Source organism: Phyllostomus discolor, chromosome 5 (genome assembly GCF_004126475.2).
Source record: "Phyllostomus discolor isolate MPI-MPIP mPhyDis1 chromosome 5, mPhyDis1.pri.v3, whole genome shotgun sequence".
In the NCBI taxonomy this organism is placed as follows: domain Eukaryota; kingdom Metazoa; phylum Chordata; class Mammalia; order Chiroptera; family Phyllostomidae; genus Phyllostomus; species Phyllostomus discolor.
In genome coordinates, this window is record NC_040907.2 from 68286804 (window position 1) to 68311192 (window position 24389).

General features: G+C 41.3%; 1 protein-coding gene and 1 long non-coding RNA gene across 2 annotated transcripts in view; one reads left to right on the top strand and one right to left on the bottom strand.

The window, feature by feature from the left end:
* Positions 1–1151: 1151 nt before the first annotated feature.
* LOC118500679 lies at positions 1152–20524 on the bottom strand. Its single transcript, XR_004903256.1, has 3 exons — positions 20514–20524; positions 5598–5600; positions 1152–1413 (listed from the first exon to the last, which is right to left on the bottom strand). It is a non-coding gene; the product is annotated as an uncharacterized LOC118500679 (long non-coding RNA).
* The window catches only part of LRRC8B (leucine rich repeat containing 8 VRAC subunit B), a 74864-nt gene continuing 67265 nt past the window's right edge, over positions 16791–24389 (top strand). The window contains exon 1 of the mRNA XM_028511594.2: positions 16791–16969. The gene's annotated coding sequence lies outside the window, so the exon portion shown is untranslated. The remainder of the gene's footprint in view (positions 16970–24389) is intronic.

Consider the following 24389-nt stretch of genomic DNA (forward strand, 5'->3'; position numbering starts at 1 on the left):
CCTCTACTGGTTCCGGTCTGCACCCTGGGATTTAGGGACCCCTGCATTGGCATACTAAACAACACACACTGAGCTACCATGATTGAAAACAGCCCATATAAGGACACAAAATGGCCAATGGAGCTCTCCCCAGAAGTCTCCACTCCTTTCCCCTCTGTCCCCAGAAAGATCCTGAATATTTCTCCCTTTTATTGAATGCCCCATTCCTTAATTAGAAGAGCCTTGATAAAAGAAGTAAATCCCACTAGGGAGGGGTTGTTCTGCCTGTGGAATGGCCTTTTTTCTGTCCCCCTGCTTCACTAATAAAGTCTCTTTCACTTTGAACTCCCCGCTGGCTGGCATTTGAACTCCTTTCTGCTAGGAGCCAAGAACCCACAGTGAGCAATGGACCCTTGGTTTTCCAGACTTCCAGAACTCCTGCATCAGAAGGACATTTTACAATGATAAAACTATTGATCCATCAGGAAGATTTAACAAACATATGTGCACCTATCACTAGAGCACCAAAGATATGAAAAAAAAACTGACAAAATTAAGGGAGAAATATGTATTTAAAGTATCCCCTTCCATACCATCATTAAGCCTTGGAGAGCATTTATTGTAAGTACCTAAATGTGAAATACTTTTTATTTTTATTAATTAATATATCTAATAGTCTACCTAATTAAAGACCAAAATATATAAAATCAATAAATCAAACTAACTGGCTAGATTACTTTTGATGTTATACAAACACAAGTTCAGATTATTTCTTTAGCTGAAAACAAAAAGAAAAAAAAAAAAACAGAAATCACTTAACAGGCTTGGCTCTCCAGAAGATATTTATATGTCAAAGTTCAGGTTCAAAAGATCCACCAAACCCTGAAATTTTATCTTATGTTTATTGGAATCAGGTGTATTTATTTATTTATTTTAAAGGTTTTATTTATTTATTTTTAGAGGAGAAAGGAGGGAGAAAGAGATGGAGAGAAACATTGATATACGTTGATTGGTTGTCTCTCACAGGCCCCCAGCTGGGAACCTGACCTGCACCCACGCATGTGCCCTAACTGGGAATTGAACCAGCAACCTTTCAGTTCACAGGCCAGCACTCAGTCCACTGAGCCATACCAGCCAGGGTTGAATGAGGTATAGGAGGTCTGTCCAGAAAATATCCAGCAATGAATGTGCTATAAAAAATAGAGAAATTTATTGAAAAAGATACAATAAACATTGTACATAAGACAATGACACCTCAGTCCTCTTCAAAGTAGGCACCTTGGGACCTCACAAAGTTCCCCCAATCACCATTAGCTGCTCCATCGTATTCTTCTGAATCTCATCAACAGTCTGAAATCTCTTCCCTTTCAAAGGTGATTTTAGTTTTGGGAAAAGACAGAAGTTGCAGGGCACCAAATCTGGGCTGTAGGGGGGCTGTGTGGCCTGGGTTATTTGATGTTTCACTTCTGCACAAGATGTGATACACAAGTAGGCACATTGTCTTAATGAATCTGCCAATCACCAATTGCCCATAGCTACAACCTTCTGAATCATCCTAATAGTTTCCATGGAGGAACCTTCAAGCTTAACACAAAATTTGATACAGATTCGTTGTTCTACTCGCTCAGTCATTTTGAATGTCATGGCCACACAGTACACATGCTCATTCAATGACGTCTACCACCCCCACTGACTAGTACAATGAAGTCATCATTGTTCACACATGTGCATTCCAGTCCACTCTCCTTTGCTGCCAGGTTATAGCAATGTCACTCAAACTGTTCTCATTATACTAACAAAGGCTGGACTTTTTCTGGACAGACCTCATATTTAGAGGGCATTCATTTTTTTAATAGCAGCTACATTGAAATGTAATGAATAAAGTTCACCTTTTTAAAGTGTGCAATTCAATGGGGGGAGTTGTATATTCAGAGTTGTGCAACCATCATTACTATCTATTATCAGAATATTTTTATCTCCCTAAAAAGAATTCTGTATCCACTAGCACTTGCTCTCTGCCCCTTCCTTCATCCCTAACACTGGAAACCACTAGTTTATGTTTTTGTGTGTAAATTTGCACACAAAATTTACATTCTATTCTAGGCATTTCCTAGAAATAGAATCATACAATATGTGACCGTTTATGACTGGTTTCTCTTACTTAGCATATTTCCAAGGTTTATGTTGTAGCATTGATCAACACTTCATTACTTTTTTTTAAAGACTTTATTTATTGACTTTTAGAGAGAGTGGAAGGGAGAGAGAAAAAGAGGGAGAGAAACATCAATGTGTGGTTGCCTCTTTCATGCCCCCAGCTGGGGACCTGGCCCACAACCCCTGCATGTGCCTTAACTGGGAATCAAACCAGCAACTCTTTGGTTTGCAGACCACCACTCAATCCACTGAGCCACACCAGCCAGGGTTCAATACTTCATTACTTTTTATGGCTGAAAAAAAAACTCCCACTGTATAGATCACAATTTGTTTATCCACTCATCAGTTAATGGTCATTCAGCCTGTTTCTAGCTTTTGGTTATTATGAATAATAACATTTGTGTACAGGGTTTTTTGTGCCCATACGCTGGGTCAATTCTATGTTCAACACTTTCAGAAACTACCAAGCTGTTTTTCAAAGTGAATATAGCATTTTACAACCCCATCAACAATGTCATAAAAGTTTCAAAATCTCCACATTCTCACTGAGACTTATCATTGCCTTTTTATTTTAATCATTCTAATAAATTTGAAGTAGCATCTCCTGTAGTTTTGATCTGCACTTCTTTTTTTTCCCCAAAGATTTTATTAATTATTTTTAGAGAAAGGGGAAGGGAGGGAGAAAGAGATGGAGAGAAATATCAATGCACGAGAGATACATTGATCAGTTGTCTATTGCATTCACCCAACTGGGGACCTGGCCTGCAACCCAGGCACGTGCCCTGACTGGGACTTGAAACAGCAACCTTTCAGTTCACAGGTAGGCACTCAATCCACTGAGCCACACCAGCCTGGACTTTATATACATTTATTTAATGACTAATGATTTTGAGCATCTTTTCATGTGCTTATTGTCCATTTGTATAAATTTTTTTTTTTTGGGGGGGGAACTGTCAATTCAAATATTCTGCCTATTTTATATTTGGATTATTTTGTTATTATTATTGAGTTATATTTTTATATATTCTGGATGCAAATCCTTTATGAGGTATATAATTTGCAAGTATTTTCTATAATTCTGTGGCTTGTTTTTTCACATATTTAACATTGATATCTTAATAAATGTTGTCCCTCTCTTTTTATTTACAATGAAAGAAAAAGAATACAAAATTTGTACAGGCACAAGTGCTTCACAAAAGGGCAGAAATAGAAGTCAAAGAAATGAGACTTGGCCTATGAGTTTGAATTACATCATCCTCAATGCCATAACTGTAGTTGCAACACAAAAAACTATCTGCCACATCTTATCTCTAAAGTCCCTCTGAACTCAAATCAGAATCGGCCATCAAGAACCCAATCAACTATGAGTATCTCCAGTAGAGAGCAGTAATGTTTTTTTAATATTTTGTTTAAGTAGCTTTAAAGCTAGAAAAGGTTTAAGGAGCATGTATCATCCTATCCTATTCCCACACACCTTGGAACATAAGACATAAGGGCATTTATTCCACATTCATTAATAGTTTATTGAGCATGCTCTATCCCCAGGTACCATGTTAGTTCTCGGTATGCCAAAGAAGAAAAGATATACTTCCTACCCTCAAGGAATTTAGAGTTTAATGAAGAGGTGTACCTCCATCTCCCAATAGCCTCTTTTTCCATCAATCGAGGGGAGCATTTAATAACTAATCGTCCACTTCTCTATCTCTAACCACATAAACATATGTGTGTGTGTGTGTGTGTGTATTCTTAGTTGAAAATAGTAAGTTCAGGAGGTGCTTAGAAATAATATAGCCTCTCATTTTATACATAGAAACACTAAACGCAGAGTGGATAAGTGATTTACTCCAGATCATAATAAGAACTAAGATTAACACATGACTCACTATGTATCAGGATCTGTTCTAACTGTATTATTCATTTAATCCTTACTACACTCATTTTTTCAAATAGAAAACTAATACACAGAAACATTAACTAATAACAAAATAAAATAGCTCATAAGGACAAAGCCAAGATTTGAACCCACATAGTCTTGTTCCAGAATCCATATTTTTAGGCATTTTGCTATATTTAGGTAGCTATTTTTCAAAGTAGTCATAATTTTCTGACTCATGTCTTTATACTTGCTTGTTATTTTATGCTAGTTATCATGGTTTCCAGCATCTCCAAAGCCAATTCTCTCCTTAAGAATTATCAAAGAAAAAATTGCAAATAAATTATAAGACAATCAGCCTGAATAACAAACTGAAGATGGGCTGAACAGAAGTCTTATAACCAAGGATTTACAGAAGAAGCCACATCCAGACTGGAGATGCAAAAAGTTCTGGCCCTACATCCTCATGCAGTGGTTAAGAATCCAGAGGAATATCTCAGCTGCAAAGGTACCCCCCTGAGGAGCAGGGAGGGCGGGGGGGTCTCAATCCCACACCAGGCTCAGCCTCCAAAGCACCAGTGGCAGGAAAAGGAGCCTACATACCATCAGGTTGTGAAAATCAGTGGGGATTCCACCCACCAGGGTGAGACAGGAGATTACTAGAAACCCAGATGCCCTCTTAAAAAAACAGTGCACAGCATCACATTTGCAGCCAATCACCCTGAGCCTCGGCAGAATTAAGAAGCCTCAGGGCAGACTGATGTCAAACAGGGAAAGACTGGTTTGCATGGCTTCTGGGAGAGAGCTAGAGGGACAGCCATCAATGTCCCTTTGCTGAGCCTTTCTCCAAGACACCACCCACAGACAACATCTTTCCTGGGTCCAGCACTTCCATCCAGGTGGGAATGCAGTAGCCCCACACTCCTGACTCCCTGTGGCCTTGTCCTTCCAAGATCACACTACAGAGGGGTCTGCAGGCTATGGCCATCCTGGGCATGCAGTGCAGACTTTCTTGGAAGGCTCTTGAGGCAACCCAGTCAGACTCAGGGAGTGTCAGAGATACAAAGATAAAGACTGTCTTGTATGGCTCTAGGGCGAGGGTCATTTCTCACCCCCTGCACACCCTCCCAACTCCCTGTCACCCACCCTGCTGAACTCATGCCCTGCAAAAGAGTCTGCTGCCTGAACCTGTGGTGTAGACTTTGTTGAAGGGATCTTAATGGCTAAGTTATAGAGGGTCAGAGATTGAGTTTGTACGACTCTGGGGCAGTGGCAGTTTGCTCCTCCCACCCGAGCCATGTGCAAGAGCAGCAGGGCATAGCCCCCCAGTGCCAGACCAGCAGCACCCAGTCCCCCAGTGCCAGAGCAGTAGCACCCCATCCCCCACAGAAGATCCACTTGTGCCACCACAAGAGAACCACTAGCTCCACCCTCCCCACTCCCAGTGGCCCTTCCAGCCAAGCTTGAGCAACATTGTCAGCGGGCTGTGGCAAGCCTGGTAATTGGTGCAGAAGACTCTCCAGGAAACTCGGGCAGACTCTGGGAAAAACTAAGCAGTGTGGTTCGTGGGTGGGGGCCATATTTCCCTCACTTGCTCAACTGGCAACACCCATTCCTGTGCAGAGTCCTCCCTAAACACAGCCAAATCTTGTTCTGTTTCGACCTGATAAATTCTGATGGTCTCACCCTGATGACTCTCCGAGACTCCACCTCATCACAAAGGTCCCAGGGCACCTGGAGGGTGGCAGATCACTTTGGTGTACTCTGAGAATGTTGCTGAGTGGCCTCAGATGTAGCACTAGTGCCAGGTTTGAATCTACATCAAGAAAGAAACTGAAGAAGATACAAATAAGTGGAAGCATATATGGTGCTCATGGATATGAAGAATTAACATCCTTAAAATTTCCATACTACCCAATGCAATCTATAGATTCAATGCAATTCCTGTTGAGATACCAATGGGACATTTCACAAAACTAGAATAAATATTCCAAAAATTTATATACAACCACAAAAAACCCTGAGTAGCCACTGCAATCTTGAGAAAGAACAACAAAGTTGGAGGCATCACACTATATGATATCAAACTACACTATAAGGCTATAGAAGTGAAGAAAGCATGGTATTGGAAGAAAAAACAGACACATAGGTCAATGGAACAGAGCAGAGAGCCCAGAAATAAACTCATGCTTACACAGTCAATTAATATTTGAAAGAGGAGTCAAGAACATACAATGGGGTAAAGACAGACTATTAAATAAATTGTGTTGGGGATAAATAATTGGAGATATATGCAAAAAATTAAACTATACCACCTTCTAACAACATACAGAATAAATTCCAGATAGATTAAAGACAAACATAAGATGCAAAATCATAAAACTCCTAGAAAACATATATACAGTAAAATCTCTGACATTTCTCTTAGCAATATTTCTTTCTGATATATCTCATCATGCAAGAGAAATGGTAGAAAAAAATAAATCAATGGGACTACATTAAACTAAAAATGTTTTGCACAGCAAAAGAAACCATAAAAAAACTGAAAAGGCAACTCATTGAATGGGAGAACATATTCACTAGTGACACATCTGATAAGGGGTTAATATCCAAAATGTACAAAGAACATGTACAACTCACCATCAAAAAAGAAAAAGAAAAGATCCAATTAACAAGTAGGCAGAAGACTTGAATAGATACTTCTCCAAAGAGGACATAGAGATAGCCAATAGACATATGAAGAGATGCTCAATATCACTAATCTTCAGAGAAATTCAAGTTAAAACCACAATGAGATATCACTACCTCACACCTCTCAGAATGGCTATCATCAATAAATCAACCAAAAAGTGTGGTGAGGATGCGAAGTAAAAGGAACTCTCGTGCACTGTTGGTGGGAATACAGATTAGTGCAGCCACTATGGAAAACAGTATGGAGGGCCCTGACTGGTGTGGCTCAGTGGGTTGGGTATCCTTCCACAAAATGAAAGGTCACCAGTTTGATTCCCAATCAGGGCAAATGCCTAGGTTGTGGGTTTGGTCCCTGGTAGGGATACATACATGCAACATGTACAAAAGGCAACTAATTGAAGTTTCTCTCTCACATCAATGTTTCTCTCCCTCTCTTTCTCCCTCCCTTCTCCTTTCTCTAAAAAAAATTAAGTAAAACAATATTTTTAAAAAGATAGAAAACAGTATGGAAGTTCCTCAAAAAATTAAAAACAGGACTCCCTTATGACCTAGTATTCACTTCTGGGTACATATTCAAAGAAATCCAAAATACTTATTCAAAAGAATATATGCACCACTATATTCACTGTAGCGTTATTTACAATAGCCAAGATATGGAGGCAACCAAGTGCTCATCAATAAATAACAGATAAAGAAGAGGTGTTACACATGTACAATGGAATATCGCTCAGCCTTAAATAAGAATGAAATCTGACCATTTGTGATAGCATGGGTGGACCTAGAAGATGTTATGCTAAGTGAAATAAGTAAGTCAGAGAAACACAAATGCCATATGATTTCAGCCACATATGTAATATAAAGAACAAAACAAACAAACAAACAAAATTGAAACAGATTCATAAATGCAGAAAATAGGCTAATGGTAGACAAAAGGGGGAGGAATTAGGGGATTGGATTAAAAAAGTTGTGGGGATTAATAAGTATATATTGGTAGTTACAAAAGTGTCATGGGGATGTCAAGTATGGTATAGGGAATATAGTCAACAATATTGTAGTTCTGGCTGATGTGACTCAGTGGATTGAGCTGGGGCCTGCAAAACAAAGGGTCACCGATTCAATTCCCAGTCGGGGCACATGCCTGGGTTGTGGGCTGGGTCCCCAACTGGGGGCACATGAAAGCAACCACACATTGATGTTTCTCTCCCTCTCTCCTTTCCTTCCCCTCTATCTAAAAATAAGTAAATAAAATCTTAAAAAAACACAATATTGTAATAACTAAGTATGGTGCCAGGTGGGTACTTGAAATATTAAAGGAGGGACACTTTTTAAAGTATATGATTGTCTAATGACTATGCTGTATATCTGAAACTAATGCAAAATAATATTAAATGTAAACTGCAATTAAAACTTAGAATAAAGAAGTGCCCTGGCTGGCGTAGCTCAGTGGATTGAGCATGGGCTGCGAACCAGGCATCGCAGGTTCCATTCCTGGTCAGGGTACATGCCTAGGTTGCAGGCCATGGCCCCCAGCAACCGCACATTGATGTTTCTCTCTCTCTCTCTCTCTCTCTCTCTCTCTCTCTCTCTCTCTCTCTCTCTCCCTCCCTTCCCTCTCTAAAAATAAATAAATAAAATCTTTAAAAAATGTTTAAAAACTAGACAGACATTGACATCGATTATTTAAAAAAACAACTTAGAATAAAGAAGTATCAAAGAAATCTCAAGATACTGGAACACTTCAAAGTCATAAGTTTTTCGAGTTGGGAAAAAAAAGGCCCAATTACAATGTGGATGTATGTTACCAGAAAGTGGAGATTAATATACCCACAGCCATAAGAAATACAGTAAGTAATCTTATAATAATTTTTATAATAATTAATTTTAAGCTAACACTGAGAAATGTTACCACTTTAGTGTAATTCCCTTGTCTTCTTTACTCACCACCATGTACTTCTCCCCACCTCCAAATCCCAGTCTTTTAAATTTGTTGATTCTTTCATCAAGTAAGAATGGTAGAGGAACTCAAGAGTTAAGGATTTTAGCCTCAGCTGATAGGCTTAAGTGATTAATGCACGTGGAAAGCTGTTACTCCAGTAACTGGAATGCATAACCTACAGGACTACAGGAGGTCAACAAGCAACTCACCCTTTGTGCCCCAGGGGCTCTGCAAGAGTTGGACTTGGTGTCTGAGCCATTGTGTTCCAGGGAGGGAAGGTCAGTGATGCAGATAAAGAATTTTTGATCAACAAATAAAGAAGTACTAGGAAAATCACCTCTTGATTGCAACTCTTATCCAATTAACCTTTTCCAAACTCCTTACCTACTCTTTCTTCTCCTTATAAAATGTTTGGGTTAAGATGGTTTTCGAAGGCACATAACCCCCATCTTCTCAGACCACTAGCAACTGAATAAAATTCCCATAAAGATTCAATCCTTGTCTCTACTTATTGGTTCTGGTAGTGCCAGAGAGCACAAATGCTGACTTTTTCAGTTTCAAGGTCGTGTTAAACTGTGAAACATAAAGTAAACAAACCTGGGGTTTTAATCTTGAGTTGACATTGGTATAAACAATGTGGAGAAGCTGTGTGTTTCTAAAGTCTCAGAGATTTCATTTTATTTCATTTTTCATCATTTTGCAAAATTTATTCTGTGCTACTATGTGCACAACACTGTACTGGTTTTGGTGATGCACTAGTCCATGAGATGGGAGTATCCTTTGCCCTCCTAAGGTCCACACTCTCACAGCCTCCTCCACAGCATGTTAGGGATCTGCAGTCAGCCAACTGCCCTTTTCCACCTACTTGCCTCTGAGCGATGGCTGAGCTTCAGGAAGTTTAACAAAGTAACTCCATAAGACTAGGGACTGCTAATAGATGGCATCACTCTTGCGTATACAGACTATAGATGAAAGTGAATATTGTTTAGAAATGACTGTAATATGTTATTTGAGTGGCCTATTAATGTATTTCATCAGAATGCATACATCTTTTTGTCCTTGAGGACCCTAAATAGCAAAACATTATATCTGTTCATTGAATTCTTAAGTAAATTAAATGTGTCCAGGAATTTTATTTGACAATTGAGTTCATTCAAGGATGAAGATAAAGTTGTAAAATTTCCACTCACCTATATATCTATTTTCATCCTCCAGGATGCTTCCCCCTTATCTTTATTTGTAATCAAGCTGCCTGTAGCTCTCCTACCTATACAGAGGTTGTCGTCAGCCACCAAAAGCTATTCAACTCATCATAACAAGGGGCTTTCTGTGAAGCCCTAAATTCTTTAATTCACTCATCGGGTCTCAAGTTCTCTGAGGAGTCTTAGCCACCTGAACCCACTTTCATGTCTATCAGTGTAAGACCCATCTACCTTTGCCCTCAACTTTGTAATGAGATAAAGAACATTTAGTTTATTATTTTATTGCCCTTTTTGTTAAAGTAATCAGGTTGTATTAAGCTATTGTAAAGCATATTTGAGTCATGGGCTTTGAACCACGTCAATATTCTGTATTAGGGAATTCTACTGGGCCCCCATATTTGCTCACATATGTGGCTACATATTTACCTCCTTTTTTATTTAAGTTTTAAAGACTTTAAGCTTCTTGAGGGCAAGTGTTTTATTGCTTTTATATGATCCATACAACACAATTTGGTAAAGGTCGTGAATTGGAACGTAATTAAGTTTTCAGAGATAAGTTAGTAGAATAAGCAGGTAATTGAAAGGTGTGTCTGCATAACAGGGTGCTGAGCTGGAGGTCCCCCAAAGGGAGAAAACCCCCATAGCAATCACTTGGGGGATGAGGGAAGTGGAGCAGGCCAGTGAGCGCTACTTTGCATATCTGAAGAACTTGGCCAGTGTTTTAGTACTGTTAGAAAGCTGTGCCTGCTCAGAGCCAGGGAGATGGGTGTGACTGTAACCTGTGATGCGATGTAGCTAGAGGGGTTTCCTGCACCTACCAGCATGTCTTGGAGGCAGCTCCTACATCATAGGGCCACCATTGCCAGCACTAACAATCGAAACTGAGAAAGCAGAAGAAACCAGACTACCAGCAGATGTAACCCAGTATGGGAGGAGTTGGAAATGGGATTACGGAGAAGCACCAAGCCAGGATTTAAATGCAGGCGTGGCAGCTATGCTGGGGCTTAAGCATGCAGTTTGGGAGTGGAGACGGGGCTGTCCTGACCACACAGCTTAGAAAGAAGCAGAAAAACAGGATGCAGCAACCATGCAAGGCTCTTGACCATATGGCTAGGGAAGGAGAAGCCTCTTGGCCCTATAGCAGCAGTACTTGGTCTTGGCCACGTGGTTTGAAAGGATGCAGGAGGACTCCCACCCGCCCACCATGAGGATGCAGTTTGGGATTAAGAACGGGAGCCGAGCCAAGCTACAGACTTCTATTTTCTTTTCCTGAGATAAGGTACCCCTGACTAGCCTGGTTTGGCAAGGGAGGCAGGACTGTGTGTGTGTCTGTTTGTGGGTTTTTTATAGGAGTTTGCAATTTAATGGCAACATTCCACCATTATTCTGAGCTTGTATAACTTTTGAATAAATAGTTCCTTTCCTTTTTACCAAACCTCCAGCACCGAGAGCCACCATTTTATCAGTGGCGGGCAAAAGAAGCATAGAGTGATAGACCCACAGGGGGGTTTCTGCAACATCTGCATTAGGAATCAGAAGGCAAAGCCAAAGAGGATGGTGTTGTGGCGACAGGCTGACATTTGGTTAGTTAGTCCTCATTGACTTATCAAGTCGAGCCTGACACTCTCTGAAGGAATGCTGACAGACTGTGGACCACAGAAGGGCAAAGGCCACATTCACCACATGGGCCAGTGTATTTCCCCAACCCAGTACAGTGTTTTGCACATAGAATGCATAGAATAAATATTTTTTTGTACGATAAATAAATGGGTAAAATAAAATAAAGTCGGAGACTTCTGAAACATGAACTACATCTGTCTTCTTCTCCTATGTAGTCCAGGATAGATAAACACATTGGAAAATCGAAGCTCATGCCTGTACCATTAGAACTCACGACTCCAAGTCCAGTGCTCTTCCTGGCACATATCTATTTCTTCTCCAACTCTAAAATAATCTGGATCGTGTTCTTTTAAAACATTTTGATTTTTAGCCCTGGCTGGTGTAGCTCAGTGGATTGAACTCAGGCTGCGAACCAAAGTGTCGCAGGTTCAATTCCCAGTCAGGCCACATATCTGGGTTGCAGGCCACAGCCCCCAGCAACCACACATTAATATTTCTCTCTCTCTCTTTCTCCCTCCCTTCCCTCTCTAAAAATAAATAAAATCTTTAAAAAGAGAAGGAAAGATCTTCTTAAAAAAACATTTTGATTTTTAAAATTCTTGATAAACCATAGGTGTATTAGCTCCTGCTCTTAGCAAATCAGGTTTGATGAGTATTAAAGTTTAGCATTCGGTGTGTAATTATAATTAATAGTTAGTTTTATAACAGGCCAAGAAACACACACAGAGACACACATGCACACACAATAGTTGCTGAGGGGAAAATCAAGGTCTGGCTGTTGCTGGACCTGGGTTACTCAGAACCAAAGAAATGAAAGGGTTAAGTATGAGGAGCCTCAGAAACCAGCACTGGGAAACCTCTTGCCCAGATTGCAACATCATTCAGGGAACACAGATTGCATCCTCACAGGGACCCCAGCAAGCATTGCCTTAGTCACTAGCAGAACTCATCAGACCACTTTGCAGAAGCTGAGGAACACCAGCTCTGCTTTAATTCTATGCTTTCAGTCTGGCTTCACATGTGGATATTTTCTTAGAAGTCACCTCTTTTTCATGGACATGAGTCAATAACCAGCTGGCTACCGTGTGGTGGATTCCAATATGTGACCCAGATGACAGTATATATTCTCTTAATGCGAGGCATTGGGAACTTTCAAAGAAATATTTGGACAACTTCCCAGATCAGCTGGGGAGGTCAGGCACCCTGCCGCAGAAATTGGTGCTTCTCCTTCGGAGAAGAGGCTGAAGGTCATCTGCCTAGCACCTGTCTCATGGGGAAGGGGCAGTGTATACTTAAAGCAGAGGGGCCATCAGCGTGGTGGGTGATGAGAACATGGGGCAACTAGTCATGAAAGTTTCAGACTGCGACCATGATAACAGATCAACCCACACAGAAATGCACAGCTGGTCTGCTTACACAATTACAGTTTGGCTTTCTAAGCCAAACTACGTTATTCCAAACACATGTGCAGTATCTTACTCATCCTGTTCTGAGAATTCTCACCACTGCGCTCAGGGATCATTCTCAGAGCTTTCCCCCAGGCCCTAGGAAAGCTCATATGAAATGTCTGCAACCCAGAGATTGAAAAGGGTAAAAAAACATGGTCAAGGGGCCAAAAATAAATAAAATTCCTTATCAGTGATGATGTGCTCGATCTTACACAGCTGAATCAGGGGGATTCTGGCAAACTTTCTGAGAATGCAAAACTGTGAATGACTTCTGTTATTTTCTTCTGAACTGACATCGAAGTAGAACTAACAAACTTGAACCATGTTGCTGAGACACTATTTAAAAGTAATATTTTAATTTAGAAACTTAAAGGTAGCCAAACATCCTCAGACCCATGTTCAGTATGATTCTTTTCCAGTTCTACATGGCCCACTCACCTCATCTTCCCTTTAAGGTGCTGCATGCTTTCTGGATATGCCTTCCGACGAGAGCATACTATATCTTTAAGTAAATGAATTGCTATATTTATTTTGGCATACTCCTCCCCTCTGTCAGATCCCCAGTGCTTTCTTTTATACACTGTAGACTTTAAATGTTTAATTTAAAGAAGTAGAGAATTTTTCATTATCATAAATAATTTTTAAAATAATTGGAAAAGAACTGTTAACATTAGATAATATTCTCTCTTCCATTAATCATAAAAATCTTCTTAAGACTCAGAGAAAACTAAATTCTTATTGAAGCAGGCACCTGAAGCATAGCTCAATCATGTCACTCAGAAGTTCCTAGCCCTCACCAAGAGAATCACCTTGGAAGGGATGTACCAAACCCGAGTATTAGTTGTTTACTTCATGTGGATTAAGTCATGAAGTAATTCCAAAGTCATGAAATTAAGCCACCAGATGACCAAATTGTGCTGATCCTTTCATTTCTATTATTTGTGACTTTGCTTGTGTCACTGGGTGACGAAACAGGCCACATATGCTGTTCAGTCATCCCTTTGTCACATGAACGTGAAGACCCTCCCAGTAGCTCTTTTTCTACTCAATGGGATGTGTAGAAAATAAAATCGTTTTACTGCTTCTTCTAGTGATTCTCAGTTTACCAAAAAAGAGATTGAGTCCCAAGGATGGGTCAATCATTTTTAGACAATACTGGGGTCAGATAAAGCAAAGGTATAGAATTTAGTCTTCCCAAATCTTGCTTCTCTTTCAATACTTAGTTTAAGTTTGCCTTTCTTCATAAGGCTTTTTCTATTACCAGCTGCATTGTCCAATCTCTTTATTTGTAAGAGTAAGCAGCGCGTGATTGTTTTCTGTGTGTTCATGTAAGCCGCTGAGCTTAAGGGCCAGGACTAAGTTTGATGCTTCTTTGATATCATTCCTGATGTCAAGCAGATTGATGGACACATAGTATTTGTTTAATATCTATGGTGGGAATTTGAATCACTATTACAGACTTCAATGAATTTTTCTGTGGAACTAGTGATGGAGTCTTTTAGAATTTTTACCAAAATAAATTGATCAGAGAATCCCTTACAGAATTTCAGATACTCATATATGGACTGCATATTTTCCAAGATTCCACAGGTACTATTTTCTTTTATATATATATATTTTATTGATTATGCTATTACTGTTGTCCTCCACAGGTACTATTTTCAAAGAGATTGACTAAGCACAGGTGTGAAAAGCCAAATACTTTACATTTCTCACTCTAAGGCCTATCCTGAGATGCAAATAATTTGTAGTTACTAAAATTCACTTCTCCTTTATGGCCTCATAACAGCATCTAAAGTTATTTATCTTTCTCTTCACTGTAATGCAAGCAGGAGCTGATATGAAACCTCACAGAAGAAAGAAGAGAAACATCTATTTGATGTTACAGTTTCAGAGAAGTATTCCCAGAAGCAATATCACCACTTTCTCGGTATCATTAATATGTTGTTACCATGAAGGGTGATTTTTAAAATGAGAATTATAATAAAATAAATTCAGTTGTAAACAACATACCTAATACAGTTTTAATGAATTTTATCACTTTAACTTCCCGCTAATGGTGACTTAGGTTATCAAGCATGGAAGTCACTTTTTCATTCAAACCATCATTGGAATTGGAATCTTAACATATCGTCTAGTTTATAAGATTTTACTTTAGATGAAGAGACCGGCACCCAAGAAGGTTAAATAACTACCCCAAGTCACACAGGTAGTGATACTGCTGTAACAGAGGAATACATTATTTATGGATTTGGGGGGAAAGAACATTGTTTTCCAAATATTCAAAGATATATAGAGAAAGAAAATTAGACATTCTCAATTTTTAATGTTAAGACTTTACAATTAGTAGCTCTTCTAGCACTCACTTTTTTCCTTGTTTCATATTTGTGTGTTTTTTAATCTTCCTGTCCAAGGACCAAACCCAAATCTAAATCAGCTAACAGATCTGTAAATACACAGGGTCTCTCACATGTCAGCTCGATAAACTCTGTCAATGACCAAATGAAGGTTCTTTCAGCCTTTCCTCTAAGACTCATTAAGAAGACAGCTGCCAGCCCAGAATGGCAGGGGCAAGAAAATGACAGAGCAGTGTCATGAAGACAGCCTTCTTAATCCCTTTCCCGGTAATTCCAATTATAGTCTAATCTGAACACTCTTTGTGGGACACAACTCAGTCTCACATAACTCAGTTGTGCCATTTTCTCTACTCCCATTTACACAAACTGATCAGATATGCCCCAAATGCTGAGCGTTTGTTAGTCTTCATTTACTTGTGGGAGGTCCCTGCACAAACATTAAAAAAAAAAAAAAAAAAAAAAAAGGGGACCGTGGACGCCATAGCAACTTAGAAATACAAATGTTGTCTAGTGGAATCATTATTGAAGGTGATATAGTTCGTACAAAAACACTGAATTAAATCTGAGATAGGAATGAGTAGGGAAGAATGTGTATGATAAAAATACATATTAAGTTTCCCAAATTCGTGGCTTTGCATTATTTAAACGCAGGGCCACTTAACTGCAGAAGGAAACGGTGGGACAGTAGATGGGGTAGCCCTGCAGTACATTGGTAGTTAAATGCTGGTTATGAGTATAGGATGGCCCCTCTACTGTTTTGTTCTCCCCCCATCCCGAGGATAAAGACATTTGAGAGATGGATGGGACTGCAGGCCCAAAATTTTAACTTAAGTCGCCTAGTTTGCTACAGCTGTAAACTCTCCCCAACAAGCTGGGGCCCTGCAGCCTTTCCAAGCACCGAGCGTAGAGAAAGATAAGGAAACTGTGTCTAAGAGGTTAGGTTCCCGCGTGCTCCACCGGAGCTTTCCCTTAGGGCCCTCGCTCGTTATGTAAATCACAAGTTACTCGGGGCAGGGTGGGGAGGCACTCGTGAGAAGGCCGGGGGAGGGGGGGGCGACGGAAATCCGGTACTTCCAAAGTCCCCTGCACCGCGCGCCTCTTCCTCCGGTCTCTGGAAAAGTCCCCGCTCCTAGCACCCCCATCCCCCGCACCTCCCTGGGGAGACGTGTAGCTGCGCGCTGCTGCTGGCGGACTAGAGGCTGTAGAAAGCGGGCCGGGACGGCCACATGGCGCGCTCCCCGGTTATGGCAGCTGCGCTTTGTTTCCATCAGGGAGGGATGAGTCACTGGCCCCCCGCACTCCCAAAGCTGGGCAAACACTTGGGCTAAGGCGGCTGTAAATTTAACAACAGGAGCAGCTACCGAAGCAGCCGCATCCTCTTCCTCCTCTTCCTCCTCGGCCACTGCCACTGCCACCGCCACCCCGCGGCGACCGCCTCTGCCTCCAGCCTCCGCCCAGTTCCCTCCTCCACCACCCGCGAACTTAGTCAGCGGTTCGCGCCGCGGCGCCGCGATTGGCCAGCGAAAGGAGTCGCGTCACAATGGAGCCGGTCGGAGGCGGCGAGCCTGCCGGCGCTGGGGCTTCCCGCTGAGCCCGCAGCCGCCAGCAGCCGACTGCGAGCGGGCGCCCGGGCGCCGCCTGCGCGCCCGGGGAGCGGCGCTGGGTGGACGCCGCAGGGAGCGCGGGCGCCCGGGTCTGGATTCGCGCAGGTAGGTCGGAGTGGGACGTCCCTGGCTCTCGGTGGAGGAGCTGAGCCGACCAGGTGGTGGTGGAGGAGGACGCCGGGAGGGGACGCAGCAGGTGGGGTTCGCCGAACAGGTGCGGTTACCTGTCCGCGTCTCACTTGCGAACCAGGATTGAGGGCAGCAGGCTTGGCCAGAAAGATGAGTCACGGCCCTCTGCTCCCTTGTCCACCGCCGCAACGAGGCGGTCCCCTCTCTACCCAGCGGTCTGGGCGCTGCACCTGAGTGTGAGTCCTGCGGCGGTGCGGGAGCAGGGTTCTGGTTTTCCAAGCTAAAGTCTCCCCTCTAGGTAATTAGACCTCTCCGGAGGGTGCACGCGTTTGGTCGCTCTCTTTTGCCCTCTGCCATTGCGCTGTTGACAAACATTTTATGCTCATTGGTTACTCGTTGTTTGCCAACAATTTGATGGTGTTGGCTCTCGATTGTTAGAGAAGGGGGCAACCAAATACCCTGGTAGAGAGAAAAGCTGAGTTTGCTCCTCCTGGGGTGCAGTTGAGCAGATGGTGAGAGGTCAGAAGGGAGAAGGTACGTCGTTGGCTCATTACTCTGTGTCCTCAACTGACTCCCCAAAGTCCATAGATTGTCCTTAGATTACATTTGTGATCAGAAAGACGCCTTCTTAGCACCCCCTTCCACCTACCCCATGAAAAGAGCAAACCTACATTTAAAAACAACCTATGCGTGAACTTCCTTGAGTAAGTTTGCCTTGCCTAAAAACTTTTTTTAAAACTCTGTAAAAAGATATCAGTTTGAAAATTTTAAGTTGCAAATGGGCAGCCAACTTAAAATAGGAAATTTGTTCACCTCTCTCTAAGAAGAAATTAAATGGCATGTGCCTTTGTCACACTGACTTGTCTCCTAAACCTAAATGTGGGGTTTGAAGCGCACAAAAGAAGCCAAACTGCAGTACAGTATAATTGTGTAACAACTCCAGTACACTGAGAACCCCCGAGAACCCCCAATGCTCTTTGAGTTGAGGGTGCCAAGGTGACTTTCCTTTGCCCGTGGCATACCTATTCAAAGCTTCATTCTTGAAGAGAATGTAACATGACAGCTAATTTCTTCCGTAACTGGGCAAGTGTGATTTAAGAATAGAAGCCTTTATAGGTCTGATATTCTCTTAGTTCAGGTAATGAAAGGGGCAGAGTTGTCACTGAGTCTACAGTTGAATCATGGCACTTTTCTCATACCTACTATCCCCACAAAATGGTTTATTATAGAAAAAATGACAATTCTCAGTGTTAGAATTAAAATTACTATTCTTTGAAACTTACTGTTTTTCTTCAGTTGGAAAGGTGTTCCAACATATCCAACCTAACATGAATATTTTTTCATCTGGAGTGATTTCATTTGACTAGTTGTTAAGATTTGCTTTTTAAAGACCACTGCGGTTTAATTCTTCAGAATCCTCATAATGAAAGCAACAATAATTAAAATGAAAACGGTCCTCTAATCAATATAACTTGAAAAGGATACCTGGTCTTCCAAGTTTTTTTTTATTTAATAGGTTTTATTTTTTAGAGCAGTTTTAGATTCACAGCAAAATTGAGAGTAAAGTACAGAGACTTTCCATACATCCTCTGCCTCCACTCATGCATCGCCTACCCCATTATCAACATGCCCCACCAGAGTGGTTCTTTTGTTACAATGGATGAACCTGTATCGACACGTCATCATCACCCACAGTCCATAGTATATATGTTAGGGTTCACTCTTGGTGGCGTACATTCTGTGGGTTTGGACAAATGTATAATAACATGTATTCACTATTGCAGTATCATCAGATTATGATACTATATAGTATCACGGCCCTAAAAAAATCCTGTTTTCCACCTATTCATCCCTCTCTCCCCCATCCTCTGGCAACCACTGATGTGTTGACCATATCCATAGTTTTGCCTTTTCCAAAAATGTCACATACCTGAAGTCATTAGACTCTGTAGCCTTTTTGCACTTAATAATACTCATTTAAGTTTCCTCCATGCCTTTTCATGGAGTGATAGCTCATTTCTTTTGAGTCCTGAATAATATTCCATTATCCCTCCAAGTTTTCTTAGTCTCTGTGGCTATTTTCCTGCAGTAGCCTGAAATTGGTGATTTTTTGTTTTGTTATCTGAAGTTGAAGGGGGCAAATATTATAATATTTAGAAAATTCTTGCTTTAACCAAAGTTTTTATTTGTAAAGAAAGTTTTATTTTTTAATTTAAATTTTTTTGATGGCATATGAGTATTTTTATGTTCCTTTTTGATTTTTTGTTACCTATGTTAAAATATCCTATTTAATCTATTCCCTGATTTTTATTTACTGTCTCTCAAGATGAAGTTCTGGATTTTATTTTTGTTCTCCTTTCCAGCATCCTTCTACACTGATATTTTCAGCAACAACTGTATGCTGAATTTGTTGTGTTATTCCAGACTTGGTGGAATGATGTACGTTGCTTTTCATATGGGAAGCATGTCTCTCCCTGCTGTCCTGACTCCAGAGTACAGAATCCTGGAGCAATTTAGACTCAGAAAGGAATTTTGGAGGCCCAGTTATAGCACCGAATTTTTTTAACTACTTACAAATGCATTCTTATTTATGTCATGTCTGTTTTCATATTGCTGCCTTTTCTTTTTTCTTTCTTTTCTGGGTATTTAAGATCTTAAATAAAATTAGTCCTAACTCCAGTCACTGAATTTCTCTTCTAAGTTCGTATCATTGCTGTTCATTTAGAAATTCAGCAAAGGATAGTAATAAACTTCCTGGCTTTCATTTAGGATTCTACTCCATTCCAACATAATTTAAATTGACTTCAGTGTTGTTGTGAACTAGGTAGAAGAAATGAATAAAAAGCTGTCAGAGCTTCAACCTTGGTCTTTCCTTTTGCCTTTTGACCTTTATGCTGTCTTTGATATGGATCACATGATTCTGCCTGTCCTTTTTCAGACTGTATCTTTGAACTTCATCTCCTACTTCTTCAATTTCAGTGTTTCTTGTAACCCTACTTGTCTGTCTCATCCTGTGTTCATTTCCAGGGCTCCATTCTACAGTGCCTCCTCCCCAGCCAGCAGCAGCTTTCACAGACGCTACTAGTTACACAACTTCTATTTCTCTTCTGGTTCCAGCACCATGCAGGTGTTTGTGATTTTCCTCTGCCCACTTCTGATGAAGGCTAAATTCTTCACTGTCAAGTAGGGTATTCCTTCTGATTGTTTCTCAGGTATGCCAGTTTGAGAGCATATTCAAACCTTCCTCTGTGAAACTTCTTTGCAGCATTTTCATACTACCCTGCCCCCAATGTATTGCAAATTGTAAGCTGGAGTTCTTCAGGCTTCTGCCTAAGAGCATGGACTTTGCACACTGATATGTCTGGGTTCAGATGAGTTGCTGGATTACTTAAGATTAGCTGCCAGTTACAGAGACCACAAAGAACAATGACTTAACCAAAGTGATGTTTGTTTCTCTTTCACATACTTGAAAAAAAAAAGTTAATAGAGAGACAATCCAGGGCTGGTCTGATGATATTACAGTCTTCTGAGACCTAGGCTGGTTTCACCTCTTACATCTACTATACATGAAGTGAGGCCCTCATCCTCATGGTCCTAGGTGGAGCTGCAGCCACCACATCCAGGTTCCAAGTAGTAGAAAGGAGGAAAGAAGTAAGGGAAGTAGACAGGAAAGGCAAAAGCCTTTGTCAAGGAAATTTCCTGATGCTCTCCAGCACTTCTTGTTACATCTCATTGGCCAGAACTTAGTCATGTGATCTCACCTAGCTGAACTAGAGATGGTAATATTGCCCTCACTGCAGACAGCCTTATGCCCAGCTAAAATGTGGGGAGTTCATATCCTCAGGAAGGAAGGGGAGAATGAACATTGGGTAGCCAAACACCATGGTTACTCTACAACTCTTTTTCTTGACTAATACTACCCAACTCACAGGATTCTTAGAATTAAAAGAAATACTATACATGAAAGCATCTAATACAATATCTGGCATAACACAAAGTTTCTATAAATGTTAGTTCATATTCCTCCTTATTCCTCTTTCATGAATTGCCTGATTTCTCTCTTGCAACACCATTGGCATCCATACACTTTGTTAAATACTTGGGCATTTGCCCAATCAGTGGTATCAGATTGTATGCTTTCATGGGAGGGAGCAACACATTATTATTGAATGTCAGCATTTATGTCTTAGTTTAAAACACGGCTTAGATTCAAACAAACAAATAATATATATATATATATATATATATATATATATATATGGCTCTTGGAATAGAATAGACCCAGATATGAGTTCTGGCTTTGCCACTTAATGTGAAAACTTAGACTCTTGTACCCTCAATTTTCCCCATCTGTGAACTGAGAGTAATGACAAGATAGGAAAATTAAATTTAAAAATATGTATAGAGCACTTAATACTGTGCCTGATAAAGTAAGTTGTAGCTTTTCTTCTTTAATTTGGCCTAATCTGGGTGAAGCTTTTTGAAAATGAACTTATTCCATTAAAAAAAATGTTTTAATAGTGTCATTTCCATACATATGCAGATGAGTGTTATTAAATTGTTAGTCAAACTTCTTTGATAATTTTCTCCATAATCAGTTTAAACCCAAATAACAGCAAAATCTTTCTTGCATTTTTGTAATCAAAAAGAGAATAGCTCAGCCTTATGCTTCCTCAGCCTTGATTGGAATGATTTAGGGCTATTACACTCTCTGAAGCTGAAACATTTTCATAATTGAATATATTTCATAGTATTCTTTTCATCAGCTATTTGTTAAACACCTAACATATGCCAGACACTGTGCAAGGTTCTGGGAATACAGTGGTAACGAAATTTCATTCCCTGCCATCAGGAAGGTTGCAGATAACTGGGGGATTCAGCAAGTGAATAAAAAATGCCACTGTGACTGTTGTTAGGAAGTAGACATCCAGGTGCGATGAAAGCATGTGCAAATAAATGTCTTAGGCTTGGAGGTTGAATGGAGTCTTCAGGAACAAAATATTGGCCAGTGAGCTGAGAAGTAAAGAGAGGGTGCAGGAGTGTGGTTTGAAATGAGCTTAGACATGACCCTGTGCCTGCTCTGAGGCAGGGACCAGAATATGCCACAGGTTTCCAACAGCCTTGTAGAAAAGGCATTTCGTAATGTGTGGAGCTGTCTTTAAAATGAGTGTATATAATATATATCTTCTCAATGTGATATCTGAAAGGGGCTACATAATTCAGGAATAATTTAATGTATTCATGTTATATTGGGAAACTTGAATATAAATAAATGCTCTTTGATACACCAAGCAGATGCATCTGATAAAGTTGGCAGTGAAATAGGGTCTTTTCATAGAGGGTCAGAGGCTTGGTGTGCGTCACTCTTAGGAAATGGAGTGTGAAGCCATTTGGCTGAATGGGGGCCCTATGAAAGGCTGTTGGCAGGAGGATTGGTAGCCCCTTATAGAAAGCAGTAGCGAAAAATGACCACAGGATAGGAAGTGTGGGCAGTGTGTCCCAGAGCTGTGCCTGCGATGGCCTGTCTCAGGGCCAGTGGGCAGCTCTGACATCCAGTCCCTTCAAGGCCTACAGCTTTGCGGAGGCAGGAGCCCAGCTCCACACATTGACAGTGGGGTGCTGTTTCTCTTTGCCCTGTCCAGCCCAGCTCATTGGGTGTCCGGGGGGGAATGTTGCCTTTGCGAACCTTGGAGGACGGCTGGGAAGCTTTGCTTTTACGTAGTGAGAGAGGGCATGACTGAACCTTGGGGACAGCTCTCTGCCATTGGACTGCAAGTTGTTTCTTGCTTTGAGTAGATAAATTTAAGATGAATTCTGTTCATCTAAGGGTTTTAAAGTGCATCTCTCTAAGCGAAACAAAATGAGTTTGTTCCTGGACCTATTTCAATGCCAAAATAGGCGATCCTCAGCTGAGCAGTGACTTGTCTTCCAAAGGTGTCTGTGAGTCATGATGCAGTTTCTCAGACACACGGTGCTGTGCCTGCTGCTCAGGTTCCCAGCTTCACCAAGAGAGTTTGTGCTGCGCCAGCACCACCCTAAGGTGCCACAAACCTCTCACCTCCACCCTCCCACGAATGCCCTTGCCACAGGGACTGTCCTTGCTCCCCACTTGCCACGTATTTGGAATTCCTCCCTCAGTGGCACACCAGGCTTGTTCTTGCCTCAGGGACTTCTCAAATGCTGTTCTCTGCCTGGAATGGTCTTTCCTTAGGAATTTGTATGATGACCTCCTTCTCCTCAATGAAGAGTCAACTCAGATGTCACCCTCAGAGATACCTTCCCTGACCACCCCAGGTGAAGTCCCCATACCCTCCACACCTGCCCCCATCATAGTCTTTCAGACATTGCTTTATTGTGTGCTTGCTTGTTTTCTATTCCCTTTACCCCCTGTTAATTAGAATATAAGTCCTGTGAAAGCACAGGCCTGTCTCCCTGCTCTTAAGCCTGGTTTATAGTAAGCTTCCCAATCTGCTACTTGTGGTATTGACAAATAATTTTACCCCCTTGAGAATAAAACAGGGCTAATAATATGTACCTACAGTACCCACTTCATAGAACAGGTGAGGGCCTGGGATTATTAGACTGAAGATTCTTTTTTTCCCCCCAAACTGGCTATTCATCTATAGATTCCATATTTTGCAATAACAATACTATTTATCTAATTACATGATCCAGAAAAACCTAGGATTCATTCTAGGCTTGTCTTTGCCCCATTCGCCACCCCCCCACCCCATACTGCTCCTTATACAGCTGGTAAACTACTTGTCCAGAGACCCTATTCTTAAGGTTTCTCCCATCAGCACCTTCCCTACACAGCCCCTTTGCTGTCTTGAGTCTTTTCCAGATCACTACTGCTAATTGTCTTCCAACCAATAGTTGAGTTTGTAGTCTTTCCTATGTTCCACCCCACCCCCCCATTTGTGGTCTACTCCACAGGAAAGTAATCATCCTGAAAGGCAAATCTCATACCATCACTGCCCAGATTAATAACCTTTTAATGACTTTCTTTGCCACAGGACCAAGTCCGAACTCTTTGGTGAGCCATATAATAAAGTCTTCCTCTGTTGGCTTCTATAGCTTTCCAGCTTCACCCCTTGCCCCCCGTCATTTCTTTATCATCAGTGCATGTACTGTGGATGCAGCCTGCGTAATGACATCCTCACACACCAGCCTCCTACACTGTTTTCAGTACAGGGAGGGAGATGGCTGCATTCCACGGTTTTTTTCCTTCCCGCTCTCTGGGGGGCTCGTATCCCCTCTTCATACACCTGCCCATCTTTCAAAAATCAGTTCAGTCACACCTACCTTCCCTGAAATGCCATTCAAGACCAACTTCTTGAGTGGTAGGCAATACCCTTCTGCCTACCAACCCCAAGAGCTCCTCATCCCCTCCCCT